The sequence below is a fragment of the Gorilla gorilla genome, chromosome 18 (genome assembly GCF_029281585.2).
Source record: "Gorilla gorilla gorilla isolate KB3781 chromosome 18, NHGRI_mGorGor1-v2.1_pri, whole genome shotgun sequence".
NCBI classification, from domain to species: Eukaryota; Metazoa; Chordata; class Mammalia; order Primates; family Hominidae; genus Gorilla; species Gorilla gorilla.
In genome coordinates this window covers 117,605,437-117,615,936 of record NC_073242.2, presented here as the reverse complement: position 1 = coordinate 117,615,936, position 10,500 = coordinate 117,605,437, and positions in this window count along the sequence as shown.

Genomic DNA, 10,500 nt, shown 5'->3' with positions numbered 1-10,500 from the left:
TGTTACGGTACTTAGTGACTCTGGAGAGACCATACATTTTGGAGAGCCTGATTTTTCCTTCTTTCAAATTAGTCATTTTCGTGCTGTCCTTGGGGCCTGTTTGTGTATATTTGAGGAGGGTGAAAGCAGAGAAAGGGTTAAAGTGGGAAGGAGGTGTGAGTCAGGCCTCGCATTTGTCAGCTACTGTCACTTACATTTAAAAAGTATTCAGTCTTTGTCTTTAAGCTGATGGCTTTGAATTCATTTTCGACAGAGAGCTTTAAGAAAGGGGGAACTGTTTGTATTAAGGCAGATGTGGATATAGTCTTTCAAGGTGCTAAATTTGTGCTGACTTGGTCCAAAATACAACCGCATCTGGTTATGTCTGGTGTCGACTACTCCAAAAATGCCCTAAATTCCAGACAACCTCTTGGGCTTAGAAATAAAAGTCATTAATCCTGCATTTGAATTTAATATTTGAAATTTTATCCTAATCTTTTTTTTCTTCCACATGAATTAACTTTTGAAAAGTTGGAAAGAAACATGTGAAGTGTTTTTATTTTGTTTTTTTGGGTTTTTTTAAGGGCATATTCTTAACAAAAGGGTATAAAATTAAACTAGGTTTGACCTTTTGAGTTGAGCAGATTTTCCACCTGGTCGGAGCAGGGAATAGGCTTCTGGGTGGGACGGCAGCTTCCTCCCCCGCTTCTGGAAGGGTACTGTGTACATTCTCAGAGTGGTGTGCTTCTTGGCCAAGCCGTGATGTGAGTTCCTTGTTGACGGTTAGTAGATAAGTGGTGAGGTTGTGCATCTGGGTAGATGATCCAATTCAGAGAATGGTTCCAGGCAGCTCCAGTTCAGTCTCATCAGAAATATTTAAGCTCCACTCTCCCCACCAAAAAATGCACATAATTCTGCAGGAATCTCACACGTGGGTGGATAGGGCCAGCTTGAGTTTCATCCGCTCAGGGGCCAACTTCTTTCTGGCATGAGGGGTGCAAGCTTGGGGCTCAGACCCAGCCACCTGGGGATTTCGACTGACCTGGTAAAAGAGAGAATCTGGAAAGGAAGGGTCTGGTAGCCTGCTGGTTGGGGGACGGGAGTCAGGAGGTCCATGCGGGAGGGAGGGGGATTACCCCTTGGAGCAATGGAGGATTTGGAATGTTGTGGCTCTCAGAGTCGGGGATTTGGGGAACATGACTTCTGGCACAGATGGCTGGGGGCCTCCTTCCAGCAGAGGAGGGGGCTTCCTCCATGAGAGTCATCGCCGCCTGCTCATAAGGGTGTCTGCTGCTTCCGACCCGGCGTCTGCTGAGTTTGAATCTTGGCCATGTTCTATTGAGTGAGAGACTGCAAAGAAGCCACTTAACCTCTCTGAGCCTTGGTCTTCTCTTGTGTAAAATGGGAATAAAATAGCACCTTCCCCCCATGGGCTACTGTGGTGCTCACAGGGGATGACACGTTTACTGTTGGCCTCAGGGCTGGCACTTAGTGATGGGATTAAAATGCAACTCCCTTATGTAACTCGAGATTATTTTTACTCTTGAATTTATCGTGTTCGCCAAGGCAAAGGAGAGGGCCCGCCCGGTCCCTTTTACCATCCCCCGCCTGCCTTTTTGTGACTTGTTTTTCCTTTCAAGGGTGGTCTCTGTTCACTCCACTCTGATGTCACTGCCTAAAAATGTCGGGTCCTGGCTTGGGGGGTGGAAGTGGCATGCAGGGCAATCTCTCCCTGGCCAGCCCTGTGCCCCCCGGGGCCGCCCTGGCGTGGGCTCAGGAGTTCCAGGGCTCTTTCCCAGAGGGATTTACGATTCCTTCGGCCAGGGTTGGATTGCTCACTCCAGAAATAAAGCAAAGTTATGGAAAGCTGAGGCCATAGCCCTTACTTTTTTCTTCCCTTATTCATAAGATTAATGAAGCGACAGAAGAATCAGGTGCAGGCAAAGTGTCCGGACTGAACTGGGCTCCGATGTGTAGTTGTCATCAAACGGCTGTGGGGCTGGGGCCTGTCACTTGACCTCGCTGGGCCTCAGTTTCCTCACTTGGGAGAGAGGGATTTGCACCAGCAGACATGAAAGGCGTCCTCTGCTTCACTGATTCTATTTTAGGCAGGTGAAGTGAGTGTTTCCAAAGTGCGGGACTCAAGAGGTCTCAGGTGACACGGGCATGATTGTTTCGAACTTTCACTTACATAATTCTGCAGGACTGGAACTGAAGTAGGGCAGGTAAGATGCTTGCCTTGGGTGAAAATTTAAGAGGACATTAAAAACCCCATAATCATTGAGATACATAATAATTTAATCCAATGTAAAAAAATCAAAATGCAAAAATATTCCCGATGAACAAAATACCGAAATTTTGAACAAAGGTAGCATCCACATTATTGATGTTTTCCCTTCTGCCTCCAGTTCTAATATGGCCTGGCATATGCAAGTATGCGTTATTGAAACATTTCGAACATATTGCAACCCTCGACTTCACAGGTGCCACTCCCTACAAAATGGCCACATTCAAGTTTAAAAAGTGAGTTTATTAAAAGGAGACAAGGAAAGGCTGTCTAGTGTATGGTTAATGGTAAATAGATACAGCAAAATATGATGACAATTGGAAGAAAAAGAGTATTGTGGGGGCGTGAGCTGGTGGGAGAGGGATGAGGTAGCCCCCAAGCAGCTCTTCAACACCACTCACCCGTACCTGGGAGGCTGTTTTTGTACCACAGAAGTCTGTATTAGTCTGTTCTTGAACTGCTATAAAGAAATGCCTGGGCTGGGTGTGGTGGTTCACACCTGTAATCCCAGCACTTTGGGAGGCCGAGGGCGGCAGATCACTTGAGGTCAGGAGTTGGGGACCAGCCTGCCCAACATGGCGAAACCCCATCTCTACTAAAAATACAAAAAATTAGCCAGGCATGGTGATGGGTGCCTGTAATCCCAGCTACCTGGGAGGCCGAGGCAGGAGAATCGCTTGAACTTGGGAGATGGAGGTTGCAATGAGCCGGGATTGCACCATTGAACTCCAGCCTGGGCGTCAAGAGCAAAACTCGGTCTCAAAAAAAAAAAAATAATAATAATAATGCCTGAGGCTGGGTAACTTATAAAGAAAAGAGGTTTAATTGGCTCTTGTATAGGAAGTTTGTATAGGAAGCGTGATGCTGGCATCTGCTTGGCTTCTGGGGAGGCCTCAGGAAACTTACAATCATGGCGGAAGGCGAAGGGGAAGCAAATACACCTTACATGGCTGGAGCAGGAGGAAGAGAGAGAGGGGAGGGCCCCACATGCTTTTAAACGACCAGATCTCGTGAGAACTCTATCATGAGAACAGCACTAGGGGAATGGTGCTAAATTATTCCAGAGGAACCACCCCCATGATCCAATCACCTCCCCACAGGCCCCACCTCCAACAGTGAGGATTACATTTGATGCGAAGTTTAGACAGGGACACAGACGCCAAACCATATAAGGGTCCACCCCTTTGACCTCAGTTAACTGGTCCCAGAGGCCACCCCACCCCCACTAGTACGATCAGAGCCTCCTGTGGGACCCAGGCTGGGCTGATGTCTTCATGGGGAGATGTGCACACGGGCGTCCTGAAGACTGCCCCTCTTGGCTCTGCGGATGGAGAAGCAGAGAAGGCAGAGAGAGGGCTGGATGCGGAAGCAGTAATGTGGGGTGGGCAACGGCCTTCCAGTTCCTGCTGCAGCCTCATCCTGGACTTCCACAGACACCCTGAGTCCTCATCACTACCCCCTCCTTTGGTATATGCCGGTTGGATTGAGTTTTTTCCTTTTAAAATGAAGCAGCCCAACCAATGCAATGAGGAAGAAAAAGATAACCTACTTGGGTATTGGGGAGCAAAATCTGCAAGATCATTTTTTTCATCTAATGTTCCCCAACTGTGGTTACATATTAGAAACATCAGAAGAACTTTTAAAAATACAGATGTCTGGGTCCCCCCAGACTCATTAAGTCAGAATCTGCTATGGTTTGAATGTTTGTGCCCCCCATTAAATTCATGTTGAGACCTAATCTCCAGTGCAATTGTATTAAGAAGGAGCTTTTAAGAGGTGATCTGGTCATGGAGGCAGAGCCCTCAAGAATGGGATTAGTGCCCTTATAAAAGAGGCCTGAGGAAGGCTGGGTGCAGTGGCTCATGCCTGTAATCCCAGCACTTTGGGACGCCAAGGTGGGAGGACTGCTCGAGGCCAGGACTTCAAGACCAGCCTGGGCAACATGGGGAAACCCTGTCTGCATTAAAAATACAAAAACAAATTAGCCAGCTGTGGTGGCATGCACCTGTAATCCCAGCTATTCAGGAGGCTGAGGCATGAGAACTGTTTGAACCTGGGAGGTGAAGGTTGTAGTGAGCTGAGATTGTGCCACTGCACTCCAGCCTGGGTGATAATCTGTCTCAAAAAAAAAAGAGGCCTGAGGGAGTTTGTTTGCCTCTTTTTCCTGTGAGGATGCATAGAAGGCACTGTCTGTGAGGAATAGACCTTGAATCTTCCAGCACCTTGATCTTGGACTTCACAGCCTCCAGAACTGTGAGCAATACATTTCTTTTGTTTATAAATGGCCCAGTCTAAGGCATTTTGCTACAGCAACCTGAATGGACTAAGACAGAATCTCTGGGCAGTGGGGCCCAGGCACTTGCATTTTATTATTATTTTTTGAGACAGTTTTGCTCTTGTTGCCCAGCCTGGAGTGCAATGGCACCATCTTGGCTCACTGCAACATCCACCTCCTGGGTTCAAGTGATTCTCCTGGCTCAGCCACCTGAGTAGCTGGGATTACAGGTGCCTGCCACCATGCCTAGCTAATTTTCTGTATTTTTAGTAGAGATGAGGTTTCACCATATTGGTCAGGCTGGTCTCAAACTCCTGACTTCAGGTGATCCACCCACCTCAGCCTCCCAAAGTGCTGGGATTACAGGTGTGAGCCACCACTCCTGGTGGCATTTACATTTTAAAAATGTTTCTTAGGCAACTCTACACAGTGGTTTAACCACTACACTTGTAAACACAAGCGTCTACCTCCCCTCTGGGTCAGCTCTCACTTTTTACTCCACTCTTCCTCTCTTAGCCTGATGGAAACACCTCTCTACCTCCCCTGTAGGTCACCTCTCACTTTTTACTCCAGTTTTCCCCTCTTAGCCTGATGGAAACACCTCCACTGATGGTCTGGAGACAGGAGGTGGAGTCCTTGGTCTTCACCAGCTACTGACCATGTGCCCTTGGGAAGTCATTTTTTTCCCCTCACCATCCTTCAAGGTTCATGACATGCAACTTGGCCCATCCACTTTGAATAATAGCATTGATTCTCAGAGGATAAGGCCGAAGCATTTTAATAGAGTCATCTTCTTAATTACATTTTAAGGGTACCTGCAGGTGTACTGGGGGTTCAGTGGGAGAAAATAGGCAGAAATCCTCACCCATCTGGAGCTTTCTGAAGCAGAGCCTGAGACAAGGACCCAAACCTCCTCCTCCGGGAGGTGATTCTGGGAAGCTCTGCTGGGTGTGGGGTGGGGAGACCAGGAAGGGGAGGGACCAAGAAAGCCTGCACAAAGGGGCAGCGCATTGCTCGGGCAGTTGGGGCTCATCTTTCTGGGGGTCTTTGGGTCTATACTGAACCACCTCGGTGCTGTGCTCCAGAGGGCGAGAAAGCTGGGCCACTTGCCTTTGGGGAAGGCAAAGGAGGCTGCCTTTGGGGGCATTAGCTCCCGATTCACACATGTCCCAGGTCTGCATGACTTCCATTAGGTCCCTGGACCCAAGTGCACCTGAGGCCAAACCCACCCCCAAAGATTTTCTGGTTGTGGGAGCCAACAATGGCCTTTTTGGCTAAGCTGGTTTGAGATGGGTTTCTGGTACTTGCAGCTAGGAGTCCCAATTAATTCTCCATTTCACACGAAGAAGCAAGAACAAGTGATTATTCTGTGGAAGGATACTGGGACCCAGCAGATTCAAAGGAAGAGCTAACCCTTCTGCCTCCCGGGAGTAGGAGCCTGGCCGGCATCAGGCCTTATGCACCTGAGTCCAGGGACTGCACAGGCAGGGCCATCACTGTGCTGGCTCCACAGATTGCCACGCCCGTGCTGACCTCCGGGAAGAAGTGATCCAATGGGTCCAACGTGGACCCCATGCCCGACCTGCAGCTGGGAGCTGGGGTCAGCACTTCAGGGCCCTCCTGCGGTGGAGGAGGCATCACTGTGCCTTGGGGAAGAGGATGTTGAGGTGAGGGATGCAAGAAGCAGATGTCCATCCCGTGGCTGGGGAACAGCAGCAGACGACCACGGGAGCCCTTTTCTCTCTGGTTGGCTGAGATGACCTGGGAGGGCTTTTGCTGAACAGCTTGGCAGACAGAGCTCTGTGTGCATATAACACTGAGTGTGGATTCCCCGCAGAGCCCTCGCCTGGGTGTGGGCATGTCCTTCCACCTCGGGCTTGTCCCACCAGGACAGGAGACCATAATGATGCCACCTCTCAGAGCTCCTGGGTTGATGGAGTGAGACCAGGTCTTTGCAAGTGCACTGCAAATGATATTTAAGCCCGTTTATCACAAGGACCAATTTCCATCTAGACAATGGCCGTGCTAATTGTAAACATCTTTTTTCCTCTACTCACCGCAGCAGCTGATGGGGTCGCACTGGATAAGGTGAACTTGCTGCATGAAAATGTCCTGCCAGGTCATGGAATTCCATATTGAACAAAGGCACCTCAATGTTAATGTCCATGCTCTCTTTTGAGGAGCATGGAGGCCTCAGTCTCTGATGGTAACTGAAATTCAGAATGAAATACTGTGATAAAACTCATCAGAAGGAGGCGGCTGAAAATGCCTTTGTCTTTGAGATGCAGGTGGTGCCGCTGGGGTCCCAGCGCCCGTCTGGGGAGGCACTGTCTCCTCCTCCATGGCAATCCTCTTTTGGAATTATTCTGTAATTCAGGCTCCCCTGTTTTTTTTTTTTTTTTGAATCGGAGTCTCACTCTGTCGCCAGGCTGGAGTACGGTGGTACGGTGGCACGATCTCGGCTCACTGCAACCTCCACCTCTGGGGTTCAAGGGATTCTCCTACCTCAGCCTCGCGAATAGCTGGGACTACAGGTATGCGCCACCATGCTCGGCTAATTTTGTATCTTTTGTAGAGACAGGATTTTACCATGTTGGCCAGGCTGGTCTCAGACTCCTGACCTCAAGTGATCCACCTGCCTCAGCCTCCCAAAGTGCTGGGATTACAGTTGTAAGCCAGTGCACCCAGCCAGGCTCCCCTAATTTTTTAGTGTTGGGGGTCATGTTTGTGCTGAGATTCTAGCCTTGGCTTAGAGTTTGGACCCCATCGCTGCCGATTATTCCCTGAGAATAAGTCCCTCTCGGGTAAGTCCCCTTACCTTTTGGGCCTCAGTTTTACCATTAGTAAAATGGGCATAATAATAACCTTCCCTATAAGGTTAAAGGAGTTAATGTGTTTAAAGCTGTTATGACAGCTTGGCACATACTTCGTATGCAATAAATCTGGGTTATTATTACTGCTCCCAACTAGTAAAGATTTGGACACATTTCTAGCACTTCAAATGTCTACATTGTGTGTGCTGTCTCTGGAATAAGCTACATCCTGAATATAAAAAAGGTCCCCATGCTTAGGTCTGAGGCCATTTATAGCAATTCCTGTTTCCACTGTGGAGTTCAGTTTTGCTGATATGGAGGGAAAATTTCAAGCCCTCTGCTGTATAAATTTAGTTAACATTTTATTGCTTGTGACTTTTTTATCACATGACTTTTGTTTCGCATTAAGTTAGTGAATGAGATTTACTAATAAGCCAAGTAAAATCTAATTAGGGCAGGGGCCTTTTCCTGCAGAACTAATTCTCTTGCGAACCCACAGATGTCAGAAGCTCAGGCTGAGTAACACAAGTGTGTCCCTCACTGCTTGGAAACGCTGAACCGGGATACACTCACTTTGCAGTTAGCACAAAAGCTGGTATAACTGATGTAGATTTGCTTCCTGAAAATCAATATTAGTTGCCTCAACGATCAAAAACAAAAATAGATGTGAAAGACAATGGAATTGCCCTGGCAATAAAATGCCTTAAATACAACTTTGCAGTCCACACTTGATGGGTGACCATCATGAAAAGGAGATTTTGAGATGAATTTAGAGTTTTTATTTCCTTTTTGGTTATTGAAAAGTTCGTTTACAAGGCATGAGACGAGTTAATTTGCCTCAATCAAATGTTAGTATATCACTTAGACCTGTACAGGTTTGTTTTCACGCACCTGAGTATCTGCTGGAAATAGTATTATTATTGTGGGCGTTTCCAGAATTTGCGTGTTTCCTGCCTACTGAAGAGTTCTGATTTTTTTCCTTCCTAGGTTCTTTCCTTGTTTTTCACTCTGTTTTGCTGTTAACAGCCATTGATGCTTAATGTTTTTCCATTAATTCCATTAATTGAGAGCTGCAGGATCGTGATATTCTAATTCTCTCATTGCGTTTTCATTTTATGAGTGGAAGTAAGTTGACGTAGAGATGCACTCCTGTGATCATTTGTACAGTTCACATATGAAAGGGAAGATAAATAATTGACTCTTTCCTTTTACCCAGAATTTACTAAATTCTGAATATTATAAATGGATTCGTTCTCATTCTCAAAAGGTGACCCAGTAGGGTTTTGTTTGTTTTGAATTATCATGAACATGTAGATTTAAATATATTGAATGAATTTCCACCCACTGCAGTTCATATCCTTACTAAAGCTCAGGTTGTCTCATACTGACCAGCAGAGAACCTCAGGGTGTCTCTGGGTCTTTCTAATGGGATCCCAGCAGCGCTTGGTGCCTTATTTCTGAGTGGTGTGTCTGTTACTCCACACTCATCTGGAACACTTCTTCTCCAGATCTAGAATCGGCCATTTCTCCACGAAGCCCTGGTGTGTTTAATGAGAAATGATATTTTAAACCACACTCTGGGTGTTAGGGATTGTTACTAAGTTAGTCTTTGTTTCTAGGTATTTCCTAAATAAATGCTTCTTGTGTTCATATGGATCGTTCTATTTCCAATTCAGGACTATAGAGTTTTTCTTAATCTCTTTTATATATTCTTTCTTCCACGTTGAAAATTCTGGTTATCATGGATATAAGAGTTGATATCATTGTAATATTCCATAATTGCTAATATGCTTTAGCTAACTTTACACATACAATGATCTCAAAATAACAATATTAATATTACCACCACCAATTAGAAGACCTAAAAATGGTTTAACTTTTTGCTCTGCATGAGCTAGCCCTCTCTCTTCCCCTTTTCTTATTGGCTGTATTCTATCTACCTTGTCAGAGCTTATAGCCGTTACCCCTTTTAACTCTCATCTAATAAGGTTATACAAGTATAGCAGCACTTGGTTTAACAGCAGGGATACATTCTCAGAAATCTGTCATTCGGCGATTTCATCGTTGTGAGAACATCACAGAGTACATGTACAAAAACCTAGACGGCAGAGCCCGCCGCACCCCCAGGCTAGACGGCGGAGCCCGCCGCACCCCCAGGCTAGACGGCGGAGCCCGCCGCACCCCCAGGCTAGACGGCGGAGCCCGCCGCACCCCCAGGCTAGACGGCGGAGCCCGCCGCACCCCCAGGCTAGACGGCGGAGCCCGCCGCACCCCCAGGCTAGACGGCGGAGCCCGCCGCACCCCCAGGCTAGACGGCGGAGCCCGCCGCACCCCCAGGCTAGACGGCGGAGCCTTGTGCACCCCTAGGCTTCAGACTTGGGCAGCATGAGACTGTACTGAATACTGTAGGCAACTGTAACACAGTGGTAAGGATATGTGTATTCAAACATATTTAAAAATAGGGTACAGTAAAAATATAATACAAAAGATAAAAATGGCATGCCTCTATAGGGCGCTTATCTGTGAATGGAGCTCACTGGATTGGAAGTTTGTCTGGGTGAATTTGTGGTGAGTGAGTGTGAAGACCTAGGACATTACTGCACACTACTATAGACATCATAAACACTGTACACTTAGGCTAGACTACATTTATTAAAATTTTTGCTTTCTTCAATAATCTTACCGTAATGTTTTTACTTTATAAACTTTTTAGGTTTTGAAAAACATTTTGACTCTTCTGTAATACATATCTTAAAACACAAACACATTGTGCAACTGTACAAAAATATTTTCTTTATATCTTTATTGTAAAAGCGCCACCATGAACATGTGAGTAACACGTTGTGTGCTATGGCAGGCAGGCAATAGGAGTTTTTTTTTTATCTCCACTACAATCATATGGGACCACCATCACATATGCGGTTCATTGTTGACCAAAATGTCATTCTGCAGTGCATGGCTGCAATTCTATATTTACTGCTCAGCACCAGCCCTTGGAGAATGTCACTTCCACTATTTTACCATCTGAAGCCCATTCTCTAGCAGCTGCCCATTAAGAGATCATGGGAACAATATTCCCTGCATTCTTGCACGCTGATTATAGTTTATCTGTAATCTGTTTTTTTCTTCTCTTTTTCTTTTTCTTT